The 27,904-nt window shown below is 32.9% G+C and overlaps 1 long non-coding RNA gene across 1 annotated transcript; it reads right to left on the reverse strand.

Annotated features, from left to right (window-relative positions):
• Positions 1-9,341: 9,341 nt before the first annotated feature.
• LOC133029982 (uncharacterized) lies at positions 9,342-9,733 on the reverse strand. Its single transcript, XR_009683904.1, has 3 exons — positions 9,645-9,733; positions 9,442-9,543; positions 9,342-9,362 (listed from the first exon to the last, which is right to left on the reverse strand). It is a non-coding gene; the product is annotated as an uncharacterized LOC133029982 (long non-coding RNA).
• Between the last annotated feature and the right edge of the window lie 18,171 nt (positions 9,734-27,904).

Below are 27,904 nucleotides of genomic sequence, written 5' to 3' on the forward strand. Positions count from 1 at the left end.
CGGGTTGCCGTAATGGGAAGATGCTGGTGCCAAAGCTTGGCCCTGGCTGTACCCAGGAGTAGCAGAGAACTGTATGCCACTCACTTGTGGAGTCGCGGTCGGGGCAGTACCCGGGGGCGACACTCCTGGCATTTATCCTGCTATCCCGGTGGGATAATAGCCTCCATAAGCCACGATTTGGGCTTCTTCGAGGTTAATATACTTCTGGACCCTTTTCTGGAAGTCCTGGAGGCTAGCAGCACCTTCTTGCTGCAATTCATTCCAGAAGGGAGTCCCAGTGCGGATTCCCGCTTGGAGAAGTGCAAGCTGTTGTCCGTCATCAACCTTCTTGGTCTTCGAGGCTTCCTCTCGGAACCTCTTGATGTAATTCTTCAAGGTCTCGGTGGGCAGTTGCTTGATGTTGGTCAAGGCACTAACCTCCAAGTTAACCTTTCTGGCGGCGACAAACTGTCTCCGGAAGTTGGTTTGGAGTTTGTTCCAACAACCCACGGATCCTGGTTCCAGCTTTTTGAACCATTCTTCCGCTGATCCACTCAGAGTGAGGGGGAAGCACAGGAATTTGGCGTCATTGCTGACCCGCATGACTGTCATGACACGGTTGAACCGTGATAGGTGGTCACTGGGATTGGAGTTCCCAGTATATGCTGCCATTTCGGGCATCTTGAAGTTTTTAGGGAGCTCCGCCTCCAGGATATGCTTGGCACACGGCTCCCGATCCTCGCTGTCCGAGTCAGAGTCGTCTCCCTTCTGCCTCCGGGAGACTCGAGCAATGTCTTTTCGAAGTATGGCAAGTTCCGCCATAATCCCTTCGTTTAACGTACCCGAGGAAACCACGGGCCTGTATCTTTTTTGGTCAAGGTGATCCCGGAGGTCACCTTGATTCCCATTGATTTGATTTCTCAGATCAATGGGAGGACATCTCTGTCCTCTTCTTCCTCTACCCCCTGGTTCCTGGTGCACAGAAACGCTTTTCCGGTCCCCTCGATCCTGAGGGTCAAGACTCCCTCTTTGGGGCTTGCCCCTCTGCGGACCTTTCCCTTTAGGGAAATCTGAGCGGACCCTTCGCGGATCCTGCACCTTTTTCTTTCGCCCAGGGGTAGAAGTAGGGTTTTTTGTTTGATTTTCCTTAGCAGGGTGCCTTATAGGGCTAGGTCCCTAGGTTTTCGCTGCTAGGAATTAGGCGAAGACGTCGCTGGCTCTCCGTCGAGCCCAGCGGCCATTGCCTTGGGGTGCACGTGAATACCAGCTGCCTCCATGGCTTTCTGCATGGCTAGCATCACTTCCTGCATTTTTTGGTTTTGCGCTTTCTGAGCTTCGATCTCGGCTTCATGATCGATAGCTTTTTGTCTGAGGAGCGCCAGCTCTGAGTAACTTCCTCCGTCGTAGGCATACTCGTCGAGGTTTTCCTCGTAGTTCTCGTCGGGGACTATTTCTTCTTCTTCTTCCTCGGACTCCTCTGCCGCTCTTGAGGCCACATCTTCCTCATTTGGATCTTGAGCATCTTCCAGATGGCGAGGATGACGTGTACTTCTTGTCTCCACCATTCTTGTGAAGTCAAATGCGTGTTATGTAGCAGCTTTCCTCAGCTCTCAATGAAAGCACCAAAATGTTGACCAAGATTTTCGGCAACTATTAAAATATGATTATAGTAGTGAGCTGTAAGAAAGCGAGATGAGGATTTTTACGTGGTTGGGGCGTTAATGAGCCTTAGTCCACGAGTCTTTGTTATTAATGGATGTATTTAATACAGATTCCACACTTGAGAGAATATTCTTCTCATAAATACAGAGAATGTTCTTGGTGAGTATTTTCTCTTCTTGCTCTTATGCAACCCAAGATTCTCGACCCCATTAAATGAGCTTTGAGGGGGTATTTATAGTGTTTTGGTGGGGTGATCCCTAGGATTGTTCTTACAAATGTATCTGTAAGTATCCATAAAGTTGGGTATTCCCAATGAATATACCACGGGTGATGCATGGTCAAATCCCTAGGCGCTGTAGGGTTTTTATGAGGAATGTCCTTTTTGCCTTGTGATTGACGTGACTCTTCGCAGAGTAGCCGTCGCTAGACTTAACTGATCATTACTGTAGCACTGCTGTTTGGGGGTTGTGCCGTCAGTCTTTATTGCGTGTTACAGTCCCAACACGCTTCCTCCCATGCGGCATTAAATGCGACTTGATTACTCAGGAGAGGCCTGACACATCCCGGAGAGGCTTCATGCTATGCGAGCTTCCGGGAGTACCTTGTACTCCGGGTGCCTCCTCCGGGACCCATACCCAGGGTGCTTCCTTGTGGCGCACAAAGACTTATCAAATATTTACAAGTTATCTGATCCACGTGTCCCTTTTCGACTGGTCCACGTATTTTGGGCGAATTCAGGGGCAACAACTAACATATAGTTCCTCTTCTTAATCTTAAAATTTACTTGATTGTCTTCCAATGTTCCTCTCTTGGATTAATCTGATACTTACTCATTACTCCCACTCAACAGCAGGTGTCTGGTCTAAGGCATACTAAAGCATATCTGAGACCTTTCACTGTTGACTTAAGAAATTCTTTCATGGCTTTATCTTTTCTGGAATAGTTGAGACTTTTCCTTAGATAAATAAAATCTATATCAAAAAAGTTGTGAAGCTTCTATAGATTGCCATTGGAAAGAAAATGCTTCAGCATCTTACTAAAGTAAGTTGCTTGCATTAGAGTAAGTAATTACCAGGTATACCACAAGCCATAGGTTTAGATAAACTCAAACCTACAATACTAGGAACAGGAAGTTTTGTTAAGTCCATTGAATAGACTTATTAACGAAAATTTCCTTTCATGTCCTTGTGACAGAAAACTTTAGGTTACTCCATGTGAATGGATCAAACCATAGTTCTCTTGGCTTTCTTCTTAGTTTCTTATCTTGACAATCCATTACTTGTTTAAACTCACAGTGGATTTTAATCACTAGTGTCTTCCATGTTATAAGAAGGTGAGTTCCTAGAAACTCTCCCACTACAACAAGGTACCGTGAACTATGTCAAAGAAAACTAAATGGTATAGACCTCTTCAGTTGTGTTAAGACAACAGAGGCAGTGGGATCATCTTGTAAAATAAGATGATAGAACACTTTTGGAATCAAGAAAAAATATCTCCTTTATTTGCTACTTTATTTTCAGACTTAGTCATTTTCTTAGAAAAGTAGTATTTGTTTAAACAAACACTTTCTTATCTAATGACTATGGGATGCTCCACCCCTAATCACTTAGAATAGCTAACAAACATGCAAACCAGGGTTAGCAATTCTAGCTTTTCTTAAGATTTCGATTGGGTGATCCATGAATCTAGTAATGATTTACATTAAGTATACAACCATTACATCATTCTGAAATTTTATTTTACCATATAAGGATTTAGGCAACGACTAGTAACTAATCATCAATATGCAACTCGAATTTCTGGGGAGGTAAGTTTGGATATTATTCAAAATCAAATTAATGATCTTTGAACTGCATATCTACTAACTTTTTCTCCACCCCTATCGCCCGCAAGATCTTTAACCACTTACCTTCACCATTGCTAGAAATTCATGAAATTTTTCAAACATTTCAAATTTCTTTTGCATAAGGTAAAATCTAGAGTGATCGTTTTAAGAATACAACGAAAACTCATATCCACCCCTGAATGTACATCCATCTGCGAATGAGATGAAATTACTTTCAGTGGATATAGGCATATTAACTCTTTGCAGAGAATGATCTTGTCAAAACCACTGTGAACAAGATACAAATGCCTTAGATTTATAAAATATGTGGTTGTATCTTTTGATGACTTAAGTTACATCAACATCAAAGAGTTCTTAGAATAGTGCAAGTGGATTCTGGTCACAGAATACTAAACTCATACAGTTTGAATCCATTGAAAGAAAATGGTTATGAAACACTTGTGAAAGTGTAACTGTATAATTAGTAATTCTTTCTTGGACCACCACTACTAATCTAACTCTATGATTTGCCTATACAAGTAGGAGATATCTAAGATTGAGGATTTATATCATTTAGGGATAGAATTCTGGGAATATAATCATATGCGTCATCTAATTTCTTAAGAGAAATTAAGACTTTATATGATTTATAGACCATTCATCCAATGATATGTCATTAAGCTAATTCGAAATGAATAAGCTAAGAGGAATTAGGATAATTTCGTTTTAAATAAGAATCCAACGATGCTCCGATTAGCGAGAGTCAAAGTAATCTTATTTATACAATCTTCTTGTTTCATATTGTAAAATACTAGTCTAAAGTGTCATCAATTGATGAACAGCTAGACCTTGCGTATACAATATTTATCTTTCGAGATCTAACACTACTATGTTAGTCTAATGGTGAAAATCCATTAGGGATTCATCTCATTAGAAAAACAAATCAAGTTAGACCAACAATGAAGATTCGAAATTAAACTACAATTTAATAACAGAAAATAACATGATTCAATACAAATTCATACACAATTCAGAAATTATCAAGCATATAGCAAGTAGGAATGACAAGTGAAAATACTAAAACATACAATCCTAAATAATTTCCAAGGTTTTCAACAAACTGATATCAGTGTCCCGTTTAGGCGAGAGTCAAAGCTATCATTCATTGAATAGAGTTGTCAGCTCATCTAAAATGTCAAACATTCTAGCAACCTTTTATTCGATCAAGATGTGAATCCGCGTTGTCCCGTTTAGGCGAGAGTCAAGGCTATTCTATCTTATGAGCTTCCACCATTGTTTCATATTCTTGCAAGTCTTATACAGTCGCCACCATTAGGGTGGTCATAAACTATATAAAAAACTTACAAGATTACTTATCTTTCGAGATTAAACGGTGCTAACTTGCTAATGAACGTTCCTCCATTAGGGAGGATTACTCACTAAAACAATAGCTATGTAAAACCAACAATGGAGATCGAATATCCTTATAATAATAAAGCTCATTATTTTCTAAAGGGTTGTATTTTCTTCTAATATTTATTTTAATCCATTTATTTTAAATATATATTTATTTAATTAAAATTTCCAATTTAGAATGAAAAATTCCAAATATAAATTTTAATTTAATATTTATAAATTATACTTAGATGGATAAATAACGTGAATTATTTCCATCTTTGTAATAATTTCCATAAATATTTAGAAAATTATTCAATTTAAGTTGTTTCAAAATTAATTTAAATTAATTTACAACTCAAATTTAATTTTCTATAAATATATATTGCATTTTCGAAAATGCTTTAAAATAAAATAAAATAAATCCTGGAAAATTACTCTAATTTTATGTTGGCCCAAAATTAATAAAAATTAATTTTCAACAAAAAATATAATTTCCCTATTTAATTAAATATCTAAGAAAAATTTCAAATATTTAAGTATCATGATTAAAAAATCAACTTAAATATTAATTTTCTATTTAATTAAATACACTAGAAAAATACTTCAAGCAAAACAGATAATATCTATCTAGACTTTCATAGACTAATTAATCCAATTTCTAATTATAATATATTTTAGTTCATTTATTTTAATTAACCATTAAATGAAAAAGTCACTGATTTAAGTTGGTCCAAAATTAAATAAATAATTTTCAACTTTAATCTATTTTTCAAATAAAATTCGAAATTTCTACATTAAAGAAATGTAATTTCGAAATTTTGGGAAATGATTAATAAAATAAAATAAAATATATATTTTGAAAATTATTCAAACTTAAGTTATTCTGAAATAAAATTCCAAACTTAAAATAATTTTCAACTTTAATTAAATAACATGAAAATAACAATATTTAAGTATCATGATGAAAATCAACTTAGATATGGAAATTTTCAATTTAATTAAATGTATTAAATTCAAGAAATAAATAATTAAGTAAAGAGGAAACTTAATTATTAATTCTAGTTTAATACTAGGAAAATATTCTAAACTTAGATTGTACCAAAATTAATTAGGAAACAATTAATTTCACAATCTATGATATTTTCCTATTTAATATTAGAAATAATAACTAGTACTAGAAATAACTATCTAGAATATATCATTGACTAAGTGTTTTTCTAAAATTAACTTTAAAATATTACAATGAAAAATAAATTTCATATATTTTAAAAGTTAATTATGTTGCTAATTCAATTTTAATTAGATTAGACTAATATAATTAACCTAATACAATTATTTAAATAAGGCAAATGGGCCTTCACAATTGGGGTAGTTCATGTGAGGGGGAGCTAGGTTCAGTATGTCGTACCCACTTCTATGGCCCCCAACTCTCACACAAGGCCCAAAAGAGAGGAATTTAACCTTAAAATAAACAATTGTTATTCATTGAATAAGCCCAAATCTAATTGGGCCTAAATAAATTTCCTTATGTCAAAATTTATTTTAGCAACCTAGTCCATTTACTTAGTAAAAACGTAAATGGGCTCCCTATATGTATCTAAGCCCAAAAGCAAACATATAGGCTCACACAGGTCAAATGATTTGGATGGACCCTATCATGTTACTAGTTTTACACAGATGAAAGAAGTACAAAATTTACCTGTTACAAATTATTTATAAGATCTATCGTCAATTGGACTATGATTAAAATCAGATCAAGGATGTTTCAACAAGTTAATCATAGCAATTTAGATCAAATAAATAATAGGTTTGTTAAAAAGTTTTGAATAACCAATATTAAATAAACAAACATTGTCCATGTAACAGATGTGAATCAAGATATTAATATAATTAAATTATTATTCTTAAACTAACCAAATAAAGGAAACTAATTTTAAAATATCTAGGTTTATTTGAATCAAATAAATTAAATATCTAATAAGATCAATGATTTAAAAGGAAAGAATCTCCAATATCACTTTCAGATCTTATAATTTAATAAAATAAACCAATTTTAAAATAGATTTGGTTAAATAATAATTACCATAATTATATGTCAAAATATCTCAAATTAAGCAATATTCAAATCTCTACAAAAATATCTATGTTATTTAAATATTTAAGATATGATATATAAATTTCCAATAAGAAAAAAAAAATGATATATATAGAAAAAATATCATTTTTAAACTTATAATTTATAAATAATTAAATATTTAACAAAATAACAAATTTTTGAATTTGAAAACATTATGGTAAGTATATCTATAAAAATATCTATGTTAATTTCAAATTTATTAATTATTTAATTTGCCATATAAGATAATTTTAATATAATATTTTAAATAAAAAGACAAAGTTATCTTTTAATTTAAAATATCTTAAATATCAAAATATCTAATCTTATAATTAAATAATAAATAAATATTAAAGAACTTAACAAATTTTTAAATCTGACCATAATAGGAAATATTTAAAAATTTGAAACAATCCAAAATAGAAATATTTAAAATTGGAAAAATTCCAAATTGAAAATATTTAAAATTGGAAACATTTCAATTTAGAAATATTTAAAATTGGAAAAATGAATTTTGGGAAACAATCCCATGGAAAAATTGGATTAACAACCTAATATGAATTCTAAAACAATGAAAATAAACACATATAAAGTTAGAAAACCTTACAGTGGGTGCAGCGGAATAATATGACTCCTTCCAAACGATCTCTAGCCCTTGATTCCTTTCTGTAGCAGAGCATCACCAAGATCTGAACCTGGATCTTCTTTTCTCCTTCTTTGATGCAGAAATTCCATAGTCTTCCATACTATGATTGAGATACCACTTGATGTGTGTGGGCACTACTCATCTCACAAGGTTTTCGAAATTTTCTCTCTTTTTCTCTCTCAATTTCGTGGCTTATCATGCATAGAAGAGAAGAGAACAAGGTTGCTTTATATAGGGAAAAGGGAGAGCACAACTTTCCAAATAAACAGTTTCCTCTTTTACTGTGTAATTGATTAACTGCCTTATTTAGTGTGATTCACCACTTTCCTATTATAGCTAGGCTTTGATTAGCAATTACATGACAATTAAAAAATAAAAATAATAATTGGGAAACACAAAGGGAGTGCTCGGCCATAGAGGGAATATGGGCCTCACTTGGATTTTGAAGTTTCCTCAATTTTATTTCAATTTCTCCAAAAATGCCATTTTTCCAATTCTAATCATTTAAATGCCAAAACTAATTATTTAATAACTAAAATAGATTATTAAATAATATTGTCATTTAAAATAATTATTAATTAGACATACAAAGTCTCTTAATTAATAATTAAACCTAGAAACCCTTTTCTTTACGATTTCATCCTTAAACTGTGAGAATTCATAAAATAGACATAGTCTAACTTTTAGAATTATAATTGATTAATTAAAAATCAATTAACTGAGTCTTACAAGCAGTATGGCCTCAACTAGTATGGGGACCATGGGTCTATATAACCGAGCTTCCAATAAGTCGAACCGAATTTACCAAGTAAATTCCCTAACACTACTACAAAAACACCCTTTAGAGGCGGTTTTTAAGCCCTTTAGGCGTCGGTTTTCGCGAAATTCGCTACCGACGCCTATCAGGGCGACGCTAAAGGGTTTATTTGAACCGACGCCATATATACCCCATGGCGTCGGTTCTTGGCTAGAACCGACGCCATAGGGGTCCCTATGGCGTCGGTTCCTATCAAAAACCGACGCCATAGGGGGCGTAGCAACCGACGGTAAGTGGTCTCGCGAATTTCGCCTTTTCGATTTTTTTTTTAATTTAATTATATTATTTTAATTTTATATTTATTAATTTATATACATATTTATTTAATTTAAATTACATATTTATTTAAATTTTAAATTACATATTTATTTAATTTAATTATAATAGTAATTAAATTTGGGTAAAAACATAATTTGATTTCATAAAAATAATTAAATATTACACAAACATGTAAAATTAGTTAAAAATATTAATAAGTTAATAAATCTAATTACAAGTTAATCTATAAAAATTACATAATGAAGAAAAATTCTTCGACCTTTGAACCTCAATCGTCACCGTGAATCACCGCCATCGATTGTTCGATCCACTTCGCCGTAGTGGTAAAATTTCGTTTTTGGATCGTATTGCTTCTTACCCCCAAATCATTAAAAAAATTAAAAATTTATATTAGTTTATGTATATGTATATTATATATTTGTTATTATAAAATTTATATACTATGATCAATAATTAAAACTTACAGCTTTTTGATCTTCTATGTAACGGTTGGGGTTGGCACGTGCGACGATGTCAGTCATATATTTCAAAACATAAAAACCGCATTCTTGGCTTTTAGGTTGTCTTGGACGGTTGCTTGTGCAATTCCTTGCCACGGGCCAAGATACTACGTGTGCGTCCCCCTATATACATGAATGCCCTGTTTGGAAAAATTATATTAGCATTTCAATTCGTTAGTTAATTTAAATTCGTTACATAAGAAGTCATTAAATAATTACCTTCCGATCATTTGTTCTATTTCTTCGGGAATTGGGCGGCCTTTTAGAGGGTTTAAATGGATAATTTTCTTTGGCGCAACCACCACTAGCGTCCAATGCATCCTAGAAAATTATATTGGAATATAAGTAAGATAGTATAAAAATAATTTGAAGACATAATATAGAAATGAACAATTAGCACTAAAGAATTTAATAAAGTTTACCCGATATTCCAAGGAATAAAGAACATTTGGTGGTTGCTGTTCATTAATGATAACCAATTAGCCAATCGTCTTGCCGCATCGTCAAAAGATCGGCTACGTTCTTCATCGGCGATCCCATGCACCGTGAGAAGCTCGGGTCGTAAAACTTGAAAATTTTTCTCGTACCGTTGATGCTCTCCCATATGTGCACCGCTAAAAAAAAGTGTTAGTGCCTTATAATAATTTAACTATAATTTGATATAAGGTTAATTAGATTAAAGAAGAGTATACATCATTCCAAACGGCATTCCCTCGGTTGCGATGTAGTTACACGTAGCAACTGTCGCAAATCCTCTCCGCATAAAATGATGCGGGTACGCGGTGCAATGAATCCTCGACGAAATTGTGATTATATCACGTTTATCTTTCGAGCCTTAGGAATTCATGAATCATCCATTTCGGCGGAATTAGGGATCAACGCCATCTTCTCTTCCGTGAACAACTCATCTTCCCGTGCACCACGGCTTTCTGGAGAAAGCATCGGAGCTTTCCCCTTTGACGCATCACGTCTTGAGGGCGGTTGAGCGAGTGGACCCTAAACAAAACAGAACATAATATGTATATATCAAATTCGCAGAACCTACTTCACTACGGATGAATATTTAAGATATTCAAATTTTATCTAATTTCTACCGAAATTTCGGCAGCATAACGATTGTAATTGAATGATCCCAAAAATTTAGAACATGGCTGTATAACGACAAATAACACATATACAACAGTAGTTTGTTCATCCATCCCACCGACATATATTCGCGTAACCTACTTCACTACGGATGAATATTTAAGATATTCAAACTCCACTAATCATTAATAATTAATTTCGGTTAAGTTACCTCGGTTGTTAAAATTAAGTGTTTAGGCCAAGGAAGGAACATCTGGTACACGTCCCTAACATATCTGAACTCTTCAAGTGGGACTGGGATTTCAGCGTCCTCTTGCAGGATTTCCGTAACCATGATCCGAGCATGTGAATAATCGTAATCCCGGCGTTGAACTTTCGATCACACCCACATGCTCGTACAAATACCCTCGGGCCACAATATTGTCGATGTTGTCGTAAAGCGAGATGTACTTGCGAGTAAGGCCGCTTGGTCATCAAAATTGTATAGGATACCTTGGTCGTCGAGGGAAATGAACTCCTCGGCATAAATTTGTGGTTGTACCTCATCCCGAGGAGCGTATGGTTGTGGAACATACGCCTCACTCCCACCTCTCCTTCTTCCTCTTGTTCGGCGGCGTTCTCTGTCGCTTAAGGGATTGGACTTCGGCTTTTAATTGTTCAATCTCCTTCGCTTGCCGAGCCTGACATCGACACTTCCCTTTTCTTCCTCGCCGAACGTTGAGATGCCACCCCGGTCGGGAACCTACAAATCATAAAATGCAAATTAGCAACGATTTCATTTGTGTAACTAAATAAATAACATTTGAAGTAATAGCATACCCAAGCAGCCCCGACACGTCTAGGATGCTCGGTGTCCCGAGCGCCGCGTGAGGATATCGTTTTGGCCCCGGACCCGAATTTGTCCCCGACTAAGCTTCTCCTCTAATTGAGCCTAATGCACGCATATATTCAAGCAATTAGTATATGAATTATATACACTAACTCTAATTGAATTATATATTCAAGCAATTAGTATATGAATTAATATATACTTACTATCTTCTCGGCAATTTCCTTGTCGTAATCAGTGACAAGTTTTCTACTCTTGGTGCGAGATTTAATCTAAACACGGTGGCGGGGAGGATGCAACGACTTCGAGGTCCTTTTTCTACATAACGTTATAACAATGAAATGAGTACCAATTAAATTGTATAGCACATTATAGCACATTAAATTTTTAGTATTACTTACCACAGCTTCCCGAACGTTCACCATCCCACTCCGACCACTTCGATGTCTGGATTGAATTTTTGAGGAACGTTCACGTTGCACCTTACTCAATTCCTACAATGCCAAAAAAATACATTAGATACATGTACTTGTATTTAAGAGTTTATCTTAGTGTTAATATAATTAGCGTACTGTAAATTCAGAGTTAGTCTACTTTCACCAAATTTGCACCAATCAGCAGCGTCGATCTCCGGCTGCTTTTCAGGGACTTGTGCCAGTCGTCCCAGATCATTCTCTTTCAATGCGGGCATTATGATGTCTTTTGTCCTCCTATTCTTGAAGTCTTTCATTAACTTCCCGGCCTAGGATGAGACAATCATGTTTGAAGGTGTCCGGCACAATGAACCCCGTCTATTTTGAAGGAAAACAAACACGGTTAGAGTCAACATTTGGAGTAATAGAAAAACAAATCAAAATTCTAACAAATAATAGCTTACCTGAATGTCTTTCCAAACTTGATTTTTCAGAGTCTGGTTGACTTCTTTCAATTTTTATAAGCCAACCCTATTGTCTGCCGACATCCGACTCCCGAGTGGATACGAGCTTCGCGTAGCTTTTTCCACAAGATTGACCTTTATCATTAACTTCGAGGCCACTCTTTTGCCTCCGATCCATTAGTTTGGATATTTCATTCATTTGCGTCGGCCCTCGTGTAGGTATTGTGGTTGGACACTCGCCTCCGGGTCTCGAATCAGATCCCGAACTCGAGTTGGCCATATCTACACCATTAACAAACAAAATTGAATATCATGCTACTAATAACACTAAATTCTACCGAAATTTGATCCAAATTCTACCGAAATTTTGGCGGATAACTACAATAATTGGACGTTCCCAAAATTTTTAAAAGTGCCTAAAGTAACAAACAGAACAAATATAACAATACGTAACAAAGAAACTAACATAAACAATACAAAATTTATCCACCAATCCGTACCGATACATGTATTCGCAACCTACTTCACTACGGATGAATATTTAAGATATTCAAACTCAACTAAGCATACATTGATAATTAATTATACTAACAAAAGGTTAGCGGATGGATATACCTATTGCAAATCCGATCAACACCGAAATATGTCGATCGACTCTCAAATATTAGCACACAACCTATAACATAATGCAATATACAACCAAATTAAAATTTTAATTATTAAATTACTTACTAGTTATTAAACAAAGTAGCAAGTTACTAGTTACTAATTTCCATAATTTTTTTTAAAAATAACATATACATATATATACATGTATAATCAACTAAATATCACACTACCATTATTTTAAAAACTTTAACTCTAAACTAATTAAATTCCTACTACCTCTCATTCTCATTCACAACAAATATATATACAATACAAATACACAAAATACACAAATAGTATATACACAATATATATACACACAACATATATATAAACACATATTCAATAATAAAATACAAAATATACACATATATATTATATATCAAGTAAATAAATATTTACCTTATAAACGCAATCCGGCGACAAATTGCGACCAAAAATCCGCCACCTATAGCACACACAATATAATATTAATAAAATGAAAAAAATCCTAAAAAAAATTTACAAAAATGAAATAATACCAATGTACATTAATAAAATGAATCGTAAATCATATTTATACCTTAATGAACGTTGAGATTGAACGATTTCTCCGCTAAAAGCGGTGCTCGGAGTTAAACCACCACTTTTTTTAAAATAGGTTCTAGTATTACGGTGTAAATGGGTGAAAAAAACAAAACTTTTTTAGTGTATGGGATTAGATATTGAAAATAGAAACTTTTAAGACAAAAATGAGGTGAAATGGTGAAGAAATGAGTGAGATATGTGGGTTTTTGCAGGTGGTTGGCGAGGGTTTTCGTGGGTTTTCTCAGAAGTGGTCAGTATATGCCGGAGAAAAGAAGAAGTGAGGAAGAAGAAGACGATGCAGAGGTTATACTCTGCAAGACCTGTCAGCCGTCGGCTCCCGCAAAGAACCGACGCGGCATAGGTGCACACGTGTCAATAAAGTGTGCACCTATGCCGTCGGTTCTTTGCTAGGAACCGACGGCATAGGGTCTCCCACAACCATTAAAAAATCCCAATTTCCAACCGACGGGATAGGGTTTACTAATATATATACCTACGGTTTTTACCAAAAAACCGCCTCTAAATGTCAATTTCGAATCTGGTGGGTGTTCTCACACCCTTTAGCTTCCCTTTTTATAAAATGGGTTAAAAAAAGGGAAGCTAAAGGCCCATATTGTAGTAGTGTAACTTATTAATTCCTCATTGAATCCACACTTAGAACTTGGAATTGCACTCTCAGTCATATAAAAACGCTCTATATGTTCCACGATATAGACACGTCATTAGTTATCCATTGTTATAACCCTAATGTGATCAATGATCCTCTATATAAATGATTTACACTGTAAAGGGATTAAATTACCGTAACACCCTACAATGTATTTTATCCTTAAAACACTTAACCCTGTATAAATGATATTTCACCTAAGTGAAATGAGATCTCCACCATTTATCTTCGTTTGGTTAAGCTCGAAGGAAATCATCCTTTACTTCTATTTGCCAAATAGAAGCTATAGATTCCATATTTATGTTAGCGCTCCCCCACTCAATTGCATTACCGTGTTCCCAAAATGTACGTATCACCCTGATACAAAACTAGGCTTAACTAACAAATCAAAGAACACGAATAACACTCTTGAGATTGAGCCTAACCATATCAGGATTTCGATCATGTGATCTAGGATCAACAGGTGATATTGAATTGAATAGATATTACGGTAAATTTCAACATATCTAATCAAAGTTCAATATCGGTCCATTCCAATGCATACTCCATGCATCCGATACTGGTAAACTTTGCCAATGCCCTGGAAAGGACATAACACTTTTCCAAGGTGTAAGAATACCTATCGCTGATTATACCATGTCAGTCTAAATCCAGTGTTCTGACAAATCAGGGAATCAACTTTTGAACATATAATAAAGATTATATTCCACTGTGCTGACAACACTATAATCATTAACCAACTCATATGTTCTGGACTTAAAAGGAATTCATACATTATATACACATATAATCATGAAATAAATCATGTGAACCATGCAACATAAAATGTTATTTCTGATCTTTATTAATAAGTAAATCTGATTATATGAAATGAGTTTTATTTAGGGCATAAAACCCAACACTTTTAGGTCAGGGTGATACGTACATTTTGGGAACACGGTAGTGCAATTGAGTGGGAGCGCTAACATAAACATGGAATCTATAGCTTCTATCTGGCGAATAGTAAGTAAAGGATGATCTCCTTCGAGCTTGACCAAACAAAAATAAATGGTGGAGTACTCATTTCACATCATCTGAAATATCATTTATACGGGGTTAAGTGTTTTAAAGATTAAATACATTGTAGGGTATAACGGTAATCTAATCCCTTTACAGTGTAGATCATTCATATAGAGGATCATTGATCAAATTAGGATTATAACAATGGATAACTAATGATGTGTCTATATGGTGGAACATATAGAGCATTCTATATACTGAGAGTGCAATTCTAAGTTCTATGCGTGGATTCAACGAAGAATTAAAAGTCAGTGAATTTAGGTTATAAATTCTTGATCTGCTTATTGGAAGCTCGGTTATATAGACCCATAGTCCCCCCACTAGTTGAGATAATATTGCTTGTAAGACTCATATAATTGGTTTTGATTAACCAATTATAATTCTCAAATTAGACTATGTCTATTTGTGAATTTTTCACTAAGTAAGGGCGAAATTGTAAAGAAAGAGTTTTAGGGGCATATTTGTTAATTATGATACTTTGTATGGTTCAATTAATAAATATGATAAATGACAATATTATTTAATAATTATTTATAGTTATTAAATAGTTAGAATTGGCATTTAAATGGTTGAATTAGAAAATTGGCGTTTTTGAGAAAATCAGATGCAGAAAAGATAAAACTCCAAAATTGCAAAAAGTGAGGCCCAAATCCACATGTATAGGGCCGGCCACTTTTATAGGGTTTTACCTCTGATATTTTCATTATTTTAATGCCAAATAATTCAAACCTAACCCTAGTGGAATGCTATAAATAGATAGGGAAGGCTTCAGGAAATTTACACTTAACTTTCACACTTTTCCTTCAGAGAAAAACCTGAGTCTTCTCTCTCTATACCTAGCCGCCACCTTCTTCTCTTTCTTCCCTCTTCAATTTCGAAATACTTAGTGATTAGATTAGTGCCCACACACAGCAAGTGATACCTCAATCATAGTGAGGAAGATCGTGAAGAAAGACTTTCAGCAAGAAGGAGTTTCAGCACTAAAGAATCAGAGAAAGAGATCCAGGTTCAGATATTGATAATGCTCTGCTACAGAAAGGAATCAAGGGCTAGATATCTGAACGGAACGATTCATATTATTTCGCTGCACCCAATGTAAGGTTTACTAAACTTTATATGTGTTTATTTCATCGTTTTAGAAAGTTCATATTTAGGGTGTTAATCAACATACTTGTGAGTAGATCTAAGATCCTGGTAAAATAATTTCCTACAACTGGCCTCAGAGCCATGGTAATTGATTTGCTTGCAAGAAATTTGGACTTTAAAACGATTGTTTGATGTTTTGGATGGTATCATGTTGTATTAAGTGTTATATGATGATTGATTGATGTTTGTGAATTTTCGTAAAAAATAATTGAATATCTGTTTCTGGAATTATTTTTATTGGATAGTATGGAAAAAATTAAGCAAGTTACCTTTTTACAGAACTCAATTTCGATTTAATTTGAATTAGTTATGATTTTTTGAAGTTTCGAAAAAATTTCGGGATTAAGCAAGAGAGACACGCGCGCGGAAATCATGCAAATTCCTCCCTGCGCCGTGTCTCCTCGCCCAAGCAACCCACTAGCGCGTGCGGACGTGTATGCACAGCATACCGTCCGTACAACTCTCATTTTTTTTTTTCGTTTTTCTTCGTTTTTTCATGCTATTTCATGGATTTAACTTCTGATTTTTTGTGTAGTTCTGTATTTATACATTTACTATTCCTAAATTCAATTCTAATTATCATAATTAAATTAATTATTTTTCTTTTAATTTAATGCATGATATTAGTGTAATTTGAATTGAAAATAGTAAATGTCTATCTTTTTTGCTTAATTATCTTATCTTATTTTTAAATTTAAGGTCAGATATTAATTTTTTAAATTAATTTTTTTAAAAATAATTTGACCTTATTTAAATTTAAAATAAGATAACTATAATCATGTAATTTTAAATAGATGTAAGATATTTTGCTAACTTTTAAATTTTGTTATTTTATTTATTTAAATTAAATTATAAAATCTGAAAAAGATATTTATTTATCTTTTTTAATTTTTATTTAATTTTTATTTATAAAATAACATTAAATTTTTTAAAAGTAGTTAGCAAATTTTGAAATGATATTTAGGTTGGTTGAAACCTAATTTTTCAAAATTGTAGGTTTAATTTTAAATATTATTATATTAATTTCGAAAAATATTTAAATTTTTATTTTATTTTATTATTTTTCGAAAATAAATTTTTTTTATTTAATTAATTTTTCGAAATTATTTATTTAAAATTAAATAAATCCTAGATCCAACTAGCCAGCTAACCTTGTTGCAGGAGTATGTGTTTTAGCTTGTTTGTAAGTTTTTAAAACCTACTATTGATTGATTTCAAATAGCCATGGTTAACTTGTTGACAGATCCAATGATCTGATTTTAACTCATGGCTCCCTTGGTCAAGTAAATAATTTGTAACAGATATATTTTCACAATCTTCTTTCATCTGTGTATGACCTAGCAACATGATAGGATCCATCCAAATTGTGTGCCTGTGTGAGCCTATTGTTGTCCTCAAAAGTGAGTGTTTTAATATTTATACTCGCAACTGCACGAATCGTTTCGAAATATAGTGTTCATGTAAGTGCAAGGTCGAACCCATGGGAGTTGACTAACATCAAAAGAAACTATTTCAAATAAAACAAGAATATTCTAACCTAGCTCCAAATATTTGATAGGATTTTGGTTTTGCAAAATAAAATAAAAGACAAGTAACTAAAATACTTAAGATTAAAGATGAGTGAGTATGAAAATAATTTTCTAATAAGATGTGTAAAATAAGATTATTAAGATATTAGAATCCACAAAATGCAAGTTCAATAGTATTTATAAGTATATTGATTTCCAAGTTCATATATATATATAGTTGAAATAAATCACACTATATTTTCCAAAATATATTTTTCTTTTAAGTACAAGTTATTTTCAAAAATGTAAGATTTTTCTTCACTTATAAAAGGTATAATTTCTAAGCATTAAATGTGTTACAATTTAATGAAACTACACAAAATCAAAGAAACTATGTTTAGGCAAAATATAACACTTATATTCTAAGAATTAGATGTAAACAATTTAATGAAAGACATTTAATCAAAGAGTATTATATTTTTGCATAATGAAGAACTAAGTGGAAATATGCTTTAACAATCAAAAATACATAATATTGAAGTTGAAAAAGACATATTTTTGATAGAAAAATCCATGAACTTTATAGCACAAATGGAAAATCAACATACAAACATAAACACTATCTAGTTACGTTTTGCTTCATTATCATCTTAATAATCTTGAAAAAAGATTATAAGCTCATAACTAGATAAAAATTACAAAAGATAAACATACTTGACATGCTCTTCAAAATGTAAAAATGGTAGAAAAATGATAAGAAGGTAATGGTAGAAGTATGAAAAGTGTGGAGTGAAATGGTGTGGAATGGAGAAGTGTTTAGGGTTGAAGAGGTGTTTAGGGAGGGTGAAGAGATGTATTTTGAAATGGTCTTTCAATACTATATTTATAAGCAAAATTTGAGGATTAAATTAATCAAAATAAAATAAATAGAATGATTAATTTAATTAGTGTTGGGAAGAGAAGGGATAAATAGAGTATGTGTAAGAGTATTGGAAAAAAATAAATTTTTGTTTGGATGGAAAAATAGTGAAAAGATAGGGTAAAAATAAAATGGAAATGTTTATTTAGGTGAAATAAATTGGGAAGAGTAAATAGAGTATTTATGTGTAATATGTGAGAGAAAATATGGATTTTTGGTGTTTGTGAGTGTAATTTTCGGGTGTAGACAAACAATTAACAGCCTACTTTTTTTTCTCTTTTTTTTCTTCTGCAGGGACACTTGGCAGGCGCTGGTTCGTGGGCTGGAGCTGACGTGCGTGAGGTGGCGTGCACTGGTTGGGTGTACTCTGACGAGGTGGGGACCACGCGGCTGGGAGTGAAAGGAGCTTCTGCTGCACCCACTTGCTGCTGCCTGGGGTGTGCTACACGCACGCTTCTGGACCTTCGGATCAGGACGTGGACGGCTGCGATGGGAAACTGACTTTGACCGCAAGTGGGCCTTGCATAAGGCTGATGAGATTTCTTTTTCAAAATTGCACTTTTAGCTCCATTTCTTCAATATTTCTTCAATTTAATCCCAATCTTTTTCTTCTAAACACACCTAAAAATACATAAAATTAATTAGAAACTAAAATAAAATTAAAAATAAATACCACATAACATATTATAATAAAATAATTATAAAAACACACAAAAACATATAAAATTACAATAAAGCTAATACATTCAAAAATAATTAAAAACTTACTAAATTAATTAAAAACTTAAGAACTAAACCAATTTTAGTTAAAAAAAAATGTGAAAAATAACTCTATTTTTTTAGAGTTATCACCTATATGTTTAATTTTATTATAGATGCATATAGGTTGTTGTTGCTAAATAAAATATCATAGTTCTTGATAGATTTTATTTAGGCCCATTTAGTTTTGGGCCTATTCAATTAATAAAAGTTGTTCATTTTAAGGTTAAATTCTTCTCTTTTGGGCCTTGTGTGAGAGTTGGGAGCCATAGAAGTGGGTACGACATACTGAACCCAGCACCCCCTCACATGAACCACCCCAATTGTGAAGGCCCATTTGCCTGATTTGAATAACTGTACTAGGTTAATTAAATTAGTTTAACCTAATAAAATTGATTAGCAACATAATTAATTTCATTTATTTTGAAATTAATTTAAGAAAACCATAGTTTAAAGAATTTTTATTCTAAGCTAAACTATATGTATTTTCTTGTATTTAATTAAATATAGAATTATAACCATCTAGATTCTTTCTGAAGCTTAATTTAAATTTTTCATTAAAATATTCATATATAAGTTGATATTTAGTTATCTCTAACTAATCAACTTAAATTTGAATATCTTTTGGATTTAAAATTTCAAAATTAAGTTGAGGAATTTTAGGAATCGGTTATCAAGATTCTTTAGATATTTTTTAAGTTGATATTTTTTCAAATATTAACTTAAAATGGAATATTTTCAAATTAAGTGGTTATAACTTAATTTTAAATTTAATTAAATCTAATTTGAAAGATATTTAAGTTGATTTTTAAGATTCTTCTAAAACAACTTAAACAAGATATTTTTTTTTCAAATTTTGAGGAAAAGATACTTAGTCAAATAAGATATTTTCTAGATAGTTATTTCTAGACTACTTATTATTTCTAATATTAAATAGAAAAATATTATACATTGTGAAATTAATTATTTAAATAATTAATTTTGGTACAATTTATTTTAAGTATATTTTTTCCTAGTATTAAACTAGAGATTAATAATTAAGCTTTCTCTACACTTAATTATTAATTTCTTTAATTTAATACATTTAATTAAATTGAAAACTAAATATCTAATTTGATTTTCATCATGATACTTAAATATTTCTTTTTCATGACACTTAATTAAATAGAAAATTATTTTTAGTTGAAATTTATTTTTTCAACTAAATTTAAATAATTTTCAAAATATATTTTTTCTTTATTCAATTTTCGAAATTGCATTTCATAATGCAAGATGATTTTGAATTTATCTTGAAAAATAGATTAAGTTGTAAATTAATTATTTATTTTAATTAATTCTTGGACCAACTTAAATCAATGATTTTTCATTTATTGATTAATTTAAAATAAATGAATTAAAGTATATTATTAGAAATTGAATTAATTAGTCAAAGGGAAATCTAGATAGGTGATATTTTTGCTTGAAGTATTTTTCTAGTGTATTTAATTAAATAGAAAATTAATATTTAAGTTGATTTTCATCATCATACTTAAATATTTGAAATTTTTCTTATATATTTAATTAAATAGGAAAATTATATTTTTTGTTGTAAATTAATTTATTAATTAATTTTGGGCCAACATTAAATTAGAATAATTTTTCCAGGATTTATTTTTATTTTATTTTAACAAGCAATTTCGAAAATTGTATTATTAAATACTTCAATTTTTCGAAATGCAATATATATTAATAGAAAATTAAATTTTGATTTGTAAATTAATTTAAATTAATTTTAAAACAACTTAAATTGAATATTTTTCTAAATATTTATTGGAAATTATTACTAAGATGGAAATAATTCATGTTATTTTCATATCCATCTAAGTAAAATTTATAATATTAAATTAAAATTAATATTTAGAATTTTTCATTCTAAATTGGAAATTTTAATTTAATAAATATATATTTAAAATAAATAGATTAAAATAAGTATCAATGAAAATACAACTCTTTTTAAATAATGAGCTTTATTATTAGGATATTCGATCTCCATTGTTGGTCTTACAATAGTTAAATGTTTTCAATATAACCTCGAGACACTAGACTTCGTCCCCCTATGGATGGTTATTCGTTGAACGCATTTAACACTGTAAGATCTCATTTGATAAGTGTTTTGTAAGTTTTCGTCTCTATTAGACTCTCCCCTACGGTGACTACTTAGAGATAAACTTATAAAACATGAAACAATGGTGGAAGCTCATAAAATAAGAATAACCTTGACTCTCGCCTACCGGGACAACGTTGGATTCTTATTTTGATCGAATAAAAGGTTGCTAGAATGGTTTCTATTTTAGATGAGCTGACAACTCTATTCAATGAATGATACTTTGACTCTCGCCTACCGGGACACTGTATTAGTTTGTTGAAAACCTTGGAAATTATTTAGGATTGTATGTTTTAGTATTTTCACTTGTCATTCCTACTTGCTATATGTTTAATAATTTCTAAATTGTGTATGAATTTATATTGAACCATGTTATTTTCTGTTATTAAATTGTAGTTTAATTTCAAATCTTCATTGTTGGTCTAACTTATTTTGTTTATCTAATGAGATAAATCCCTAATGGATTTTCACCATTAGACATACATAATTATGTTAGATCTCGAAAGATAAATACTGTATATGCAACATCTAGTTGTTCATCAATTGATGACACCTTAGACTAGTATTTTTACAATATGAAACAAGAAGATTGTATAAATAAGATTACTTTGACTCTCGCTAAACTGAGCATCGTTGGATTCTTATTTAAACAACAAAATTATCCTAATTCCTCTTAGCTTATTCATTTCGAATTAGCTCAATAACATATTATTGGATGAATGGTCTATAAATCATTTTATGTCGTTCTATTTTCTCTTAAGAAATTAAATGACATATGATTATAACCCGAAATTCTATTCCCAATTGATATAAATCCTCAATCTTAGAAATCTCCTACTTGTATGGGCAAATATGACTTAGAGTTATATTAGTAGTGGTGGTCCAATAAAGAATTACTCATTATATTTGGTATAAATTTAAGTCTTTGACTTTAATTTTAGATTCCAAACAGAAATATTCTTATATTTCTAATTCCAGAATACAATACAGTTACACTTTCACAAGTGTTTAATATCCATCTTCTATTAATGGATTCAAACTGTATGGAATATGAGTTTAGTATTCTGTGACCAGGATCCACTTGCACTATTCTAAAGACTCTTTGATGTAACTAAACCTAAGTCATCAAAAAGACACAACCACATTTTTTTTAATCTATGGCATTTGTATCTTGTTCATAGTGGTTTTGACAAGATCAATCTCTGTAAAGAGTTAATATGTCTATATCCACTGAAAGTTGTTCATCTCATTCGAAGATGGATGTACATTCAGGGGTGGATATGAGTTTTTCGTTGTATTCTTAAAACGATCACTCTAGATTGTACCTTATGCAAAGAAATTTGAAATGTTTGAAAATTTTCATAAATTTCTAGCAATGGTTAAAACCATTAAGGTAAGTGGTTAAAGATCTTGCGAACTGATAGGGGTGGAGAAATAGTTAGTAGATATGCAGTTCAAAGATCATTAAATTATTTTTTGAATTATATCCAAACTTACCTCCCCAGAAATTTCGATTTGCATATTGATGATTAGTTACTAGTTGTTGCCTAAGACCTTCTATGGTATTACAATTTCAGAATGATGTAATGGTTGTATACTTAAAGTAAGTCATTACTAGATTCATGGATGACCTAATCAAAATCTTAAGAAAAGCTAGAACTGTTAACCATGGTTTGTTAGCTATTCTAAGTGATTAGGGGTGGACCATCCCATAGTCAATAGATAAGAAAGTGTTTGTTTAAACAAATACTACTTTTCTAAGAAAATGACTAAGTCTGAAAATAAAGGAGATCTTTTTTCTTGATTCCAAAAGTGTTCTGTCATCTTTGACATATGATGATCCCACTGCCTTTGTTGTCTTGTCACAACCAAAGAGGTTAATACCATTTAGTTTTCTTAGACATAATTCACGGTACCTTGTTGTAGTGGGAGAGTTTCTAGGAACTCACCTTCTTATGACTTGGAAGACACTAGTGATTAAAATCCATTGTGATTTTAAACAAGTAATGAATTGTCAAGATAAGAAACTAAGAAGAAAAGCCAATAGAACTATGGTTTAATCCATTCACATGGAGTAACCTAAACTTTCTATTACAAGGACATAAAAGGAAATTTTGTGTATAAGTCTATTCAATGGACTTAACAAGACTTCCTGTTCCTAGTATTATAGGTTTGAGTTTATCTAAACCTATGGCTTATGGTATACCTGGTAATTACTTACTCTAATGCAAGCAACTTACTTTAGTAAGATGCTGAAGCATTTTCTTTCTAATGGCAATCTATAGAAGCTTCTCGACTTCTAGGCATAGATTTTATTTATCTAAAGAAAAGTCTCAACTATTCCAGAAAAGATAAAGCCATGAAAAAATTTCTTATATCAACAGTGAAAGGTCTCAGATATGCTTTAGTATGCCTTAGACCAGACACCTGCTGTTGAGTGGGAGTAATGAGTAGGTATCAAATTAATCCAGGAGAAGAACATTGGAAGACAATCAAGTAAATCTTAAGATTAAGAAGATGAACTATATGTTAGTCAATAAGGGTGTATTTAAAACTCTTAGACTACACCACATCAGATTTCGAGATTTGCCTTTGTGCTAGAAAATATTTCTGATAAGATGGTGATTACTCTGGGGGTGGAATAGTGATTTTGGAGAAGTGTAAAAACCTATCTGAAGTCTCTAGGTCTACCAGGAAGGGACTGAATGTTAAAGTTGCAGGAAAGGTACTTATTCAGTCTAAGGAAAGTTTTATACATTTTTGGCACCATTCCAAATTGCCTAAACTACTAGTGTTATTTCCTTATTAACCAAAAGTAGTTGCCAAAAGTATAGAATCCGGTAACCCAAAAAGAGTAGACATATAGAGAGGAATTTCACATTATCAATAATTTTGTGATTAAGGAAGAGTAGTGGTGGAGAAAAGGTTGTGTTTAATTCAACCTTTCAGATCCTATTACGAGGAGTTTACTACTACTACACTTGATTTGTATATCAAGGTATTGAGATTATTTGAAATGCACTTTTTGTTTTATATTAGTGCAAGTGGGAGTTTGTTGGGTTTTATGCCCTAAATAAAACTCATTTCAATATAATCAGATTTACTTATTAATATAGATCAGAAATAACATTTAATGTTGCATGGTTCACATGATTTATTTCATGATTATATGTACATAATGTATGAATTCATCTAAAACCCTTTTCACATAATTGATCCTGTTTATTGTGTTGTCAACACATTGGAAAGTAAACATGACTATGTGAATAAAGTTTCCTAGATTTATCAGACACAGGGTTTTACTGATATGATAATCTACAACAGAGTTTACTTGCATTTGGAGAAATGATATGTTCTTTCCATAGCATTGGTTAAAGTAAAGCTCAGGTTGGATGCATGGAGTATGCATCGGAAGGGACCGATATTGAACTTTGACTTAGATTTATTAAACTTACCGTAATATCTATTCAAGTCAATATCGCCTAGTTGATTCTAGATCAAATGATCTTAATCCTGTTATGATTAGGCTCAATCTCAGGAGGCTATTCGTGTTCTTTGATTTGTTAGTTAAGCCTACTTTTAGGTCAGGGTGATACGTACATTTTGGGAACACGGTAGTGCAATTGAGCGGGAGCACTAACATAAACATGGAATCTATAGCTTCTATCTGGAAAATAGTAAGTAAAGGATGATCTCCTTCGAGCTTGACCAAACGAAAATAAATGGTGGAGTACTCATTTCACATAAGTTGAAATATCATTTATACGGGGTTAAGTGTTTTAAGGATTAAATACATTGTAGGGTGTAACGGTAATCTAATCCCTTTACAGTGTAGATCATTCATATAGAGGATCATTGATAAAATTAGGATTATAACAATGGATAACTAATGATGTGTCTATATGGTGGAACATATAGAGCATTCTATATACTGAGTGTGCAATTCTAAGTTCTATGCGTGGATTCAACGAAGAATTAAAAGTCAGTGAATTTAGGTTGTAAATTCTTGATCTGCTTATTGGAAGCTCGGTTATATAGACCCATGGTCCCCCCACTAGTTGAGATAATATTGCTTGTAAGACTCATATAATTGGTTTTGATTAACCAATTATAATTCTCAAATTAGACTATGTCTATTTGTGAATTTTTCACTAAGTAAGGGCGAAATTGTAAAGAAAGAGTTTTAGGGGCATATTTGTTAATTATGATACTTTGTATGGTTCAATTAATAAATATGATAAATGACAATATTATTTAATAATTATTTATAGTTATTAAATAGTTAGAATTGGCATTTAAATGGTTGAATTAGAAAATTGGCGTTTTTGAGAAAATCAGATGCAGAAAAGATAAAACTGCAAAATTGCAAAAAGTGAGGCCCAAATCCACATGTATAGGGCCGACCACTTTTGTAGGATTTTACCTCTGATATTTTCATTATTTTAATGCCAAATAATTCAAACCTAACCCTAGTGGAATGCTATAAATAGATAGTGAATGCTTCAGGAAATTTACACTTAACTTTCACACTTTTCCTTCAGAGAAAAACCTGAGCCTTCTCTCTCTATACCTAGCCGCCACCTTCTTCTCTTTCTTCCCTCTTCAATTTCGAAATACTTAGTGATTAGAGTAGTGCCCACACACAGCAAGTGATACCTCAATCATAGTGAGGAAGATCGTGAAGAAAGACTTTCAACAAGAAGGAGTTTCAACACTAAAGAATCAGAGAAAGAGATCCAGGTTCAGATATTGATAATGCTCTGCTACAGAAAGGAATCAAGGGCTAGATATCTGAACGGAAGGAGTCATATTATTCCGCTGCACCCAATGTTAGGTTTACTAAGCTTTGTATGTGTTTATTTCATCGTTTTAGAAAGTTCATATTTAGGGTGTTAATCAACATACTTGTGAGTAGATCTAAGATCCTGGTAAAATAATTTCCTACACCAACTTCTTGAACCATTCCTCTGCGGACCCGCTTAATGTTAGCGGGAAGCATAGACATTTGGCGTCATTGCTGACTCTCATGACCGTCATTACTTGGTTGAACCGTGACAGGTGATCGCTAGGGTCCGAGTTCTCGGTATAAGGTGCCATTTCGGGTATCTTAAAATTTTTGGGGAGCTCCGCCTCCAGGATGTGCCTGGCGCATGGCTCCCGATCCTCGCAGTCAGAGTTGGAGTCGTCACCTTTTTATCTCCGGGAGACCCGAGCAATGTCTTTACGTAGTATGGCAAGCTCAGCCATGATTCCTTCATTTAGCGTTCCCGTGGAGACCGCGGGCGCGTGTTTCTTCTGGTCTAGGTGATCTCGGAGGTCATTGTGTTTTCTGTTAATCTGATGTCTCAGATCGATGGGAGGGTATTTTTGGCCCCTTCTTCCTCTCCCTCTGGGTTCCTGGTGCACAAAAACGCTCTTTCAGTCCTCTCGATCCTGAGGGCCAAGACTCCCTTTTTGGAGTTTACCCCTCTGCGGACCTTTCCCTTTCGAGAAATCTGAGCGGACCTTTCGCGGATCCTGCACCTTTTTCTTTTTCTCAAGAGTGGAAGTAGGGTTTTTCTGCTGGTTACAGGGCTAGGTTCCCTAGACTTCTGCTTTTGGGCACTTGGTGAGGACTCTTCTGGCGTTTCTCCAAGTCCGGCAGGGATGGCTTTATGATGCACGTGGATTCCTGCCGCCTCCATGGCTTTCTGCATGGCAAGCATCACCTCTTGCATCTTTTTGTTTTGTTCTTTTTGGGCTGTGATTTCACCTTCGCGATCAGCAGCCTTTTGTCTCAAGAGCACTAGTTTTGTGTAACTACCTTCGTCATAGGCGTCGTACTCGTCGAAGTTTCCTTCGTATCCGTCGTCGTGGGTTCCTTCTCCTTCCTCAGAGCCCACGTTAACTCTTGAGGCCACCTCCTCATCGTTAGGATCTTGGGCGTCTTGAGGAGGACGGGGTTGACGCGTGTTGCGAGTCTCCACCATTGTTGTTTTAGCTCACAATATTGCTGTCTATTTGCAGACGCTTCCTTCAACTCTCAATGAAAGCACCAAAATATTGACCGAGGTTTTCGACAACCAATATAATAATATATAAGAAAGCTGTAAGAAGTTTAATGCATGAGATTTTTACGTGGTTGGGGCATTAATAAGCCTTAGTCCACGAGTCTTTAGTATTTATGAGAGTATTTATTACAGAGAATGTTCTTGGTGACTTTTTTCTTTGGTTCTTCTGAAACCCAAAATTCTCGACCCTTACCTTAATGTGTTTGGGGGGTATTTATAGTATTTTTTCTGGGGTAATTCCTAGAATTGTCCCATATGTATTTCTGTGTAACTTCAGTAGGGGCATGCATTCCTAGCCCATGCAAAATAGGAAATGCATGGTCTGCACCCTCGGTCCTTTAGGGGTTAGATAGATATACTCCTTTATCCCTTCTTAACTGATGTGATCCCTCATAAAGTAGCCGTCACTAGGCTTATTAATCAT

This window comes from Cannabis sativa, chromosome 8 (genome assembly GCF_029168945.1).
Source record: "Cannabis sativa cultivar Pink pepper isolate KNU-18-1 chromosome 8, ASM2916894v1, whole genome shotgun sequence".
Classification (NCBI taxonomy): domain Eukaryota; kingdom Viridiplantae; phylum Streptophyta; class Magnoliopsida; order Rosales; family Cannabaceae; genus Cannabis; species Cannabis sativa.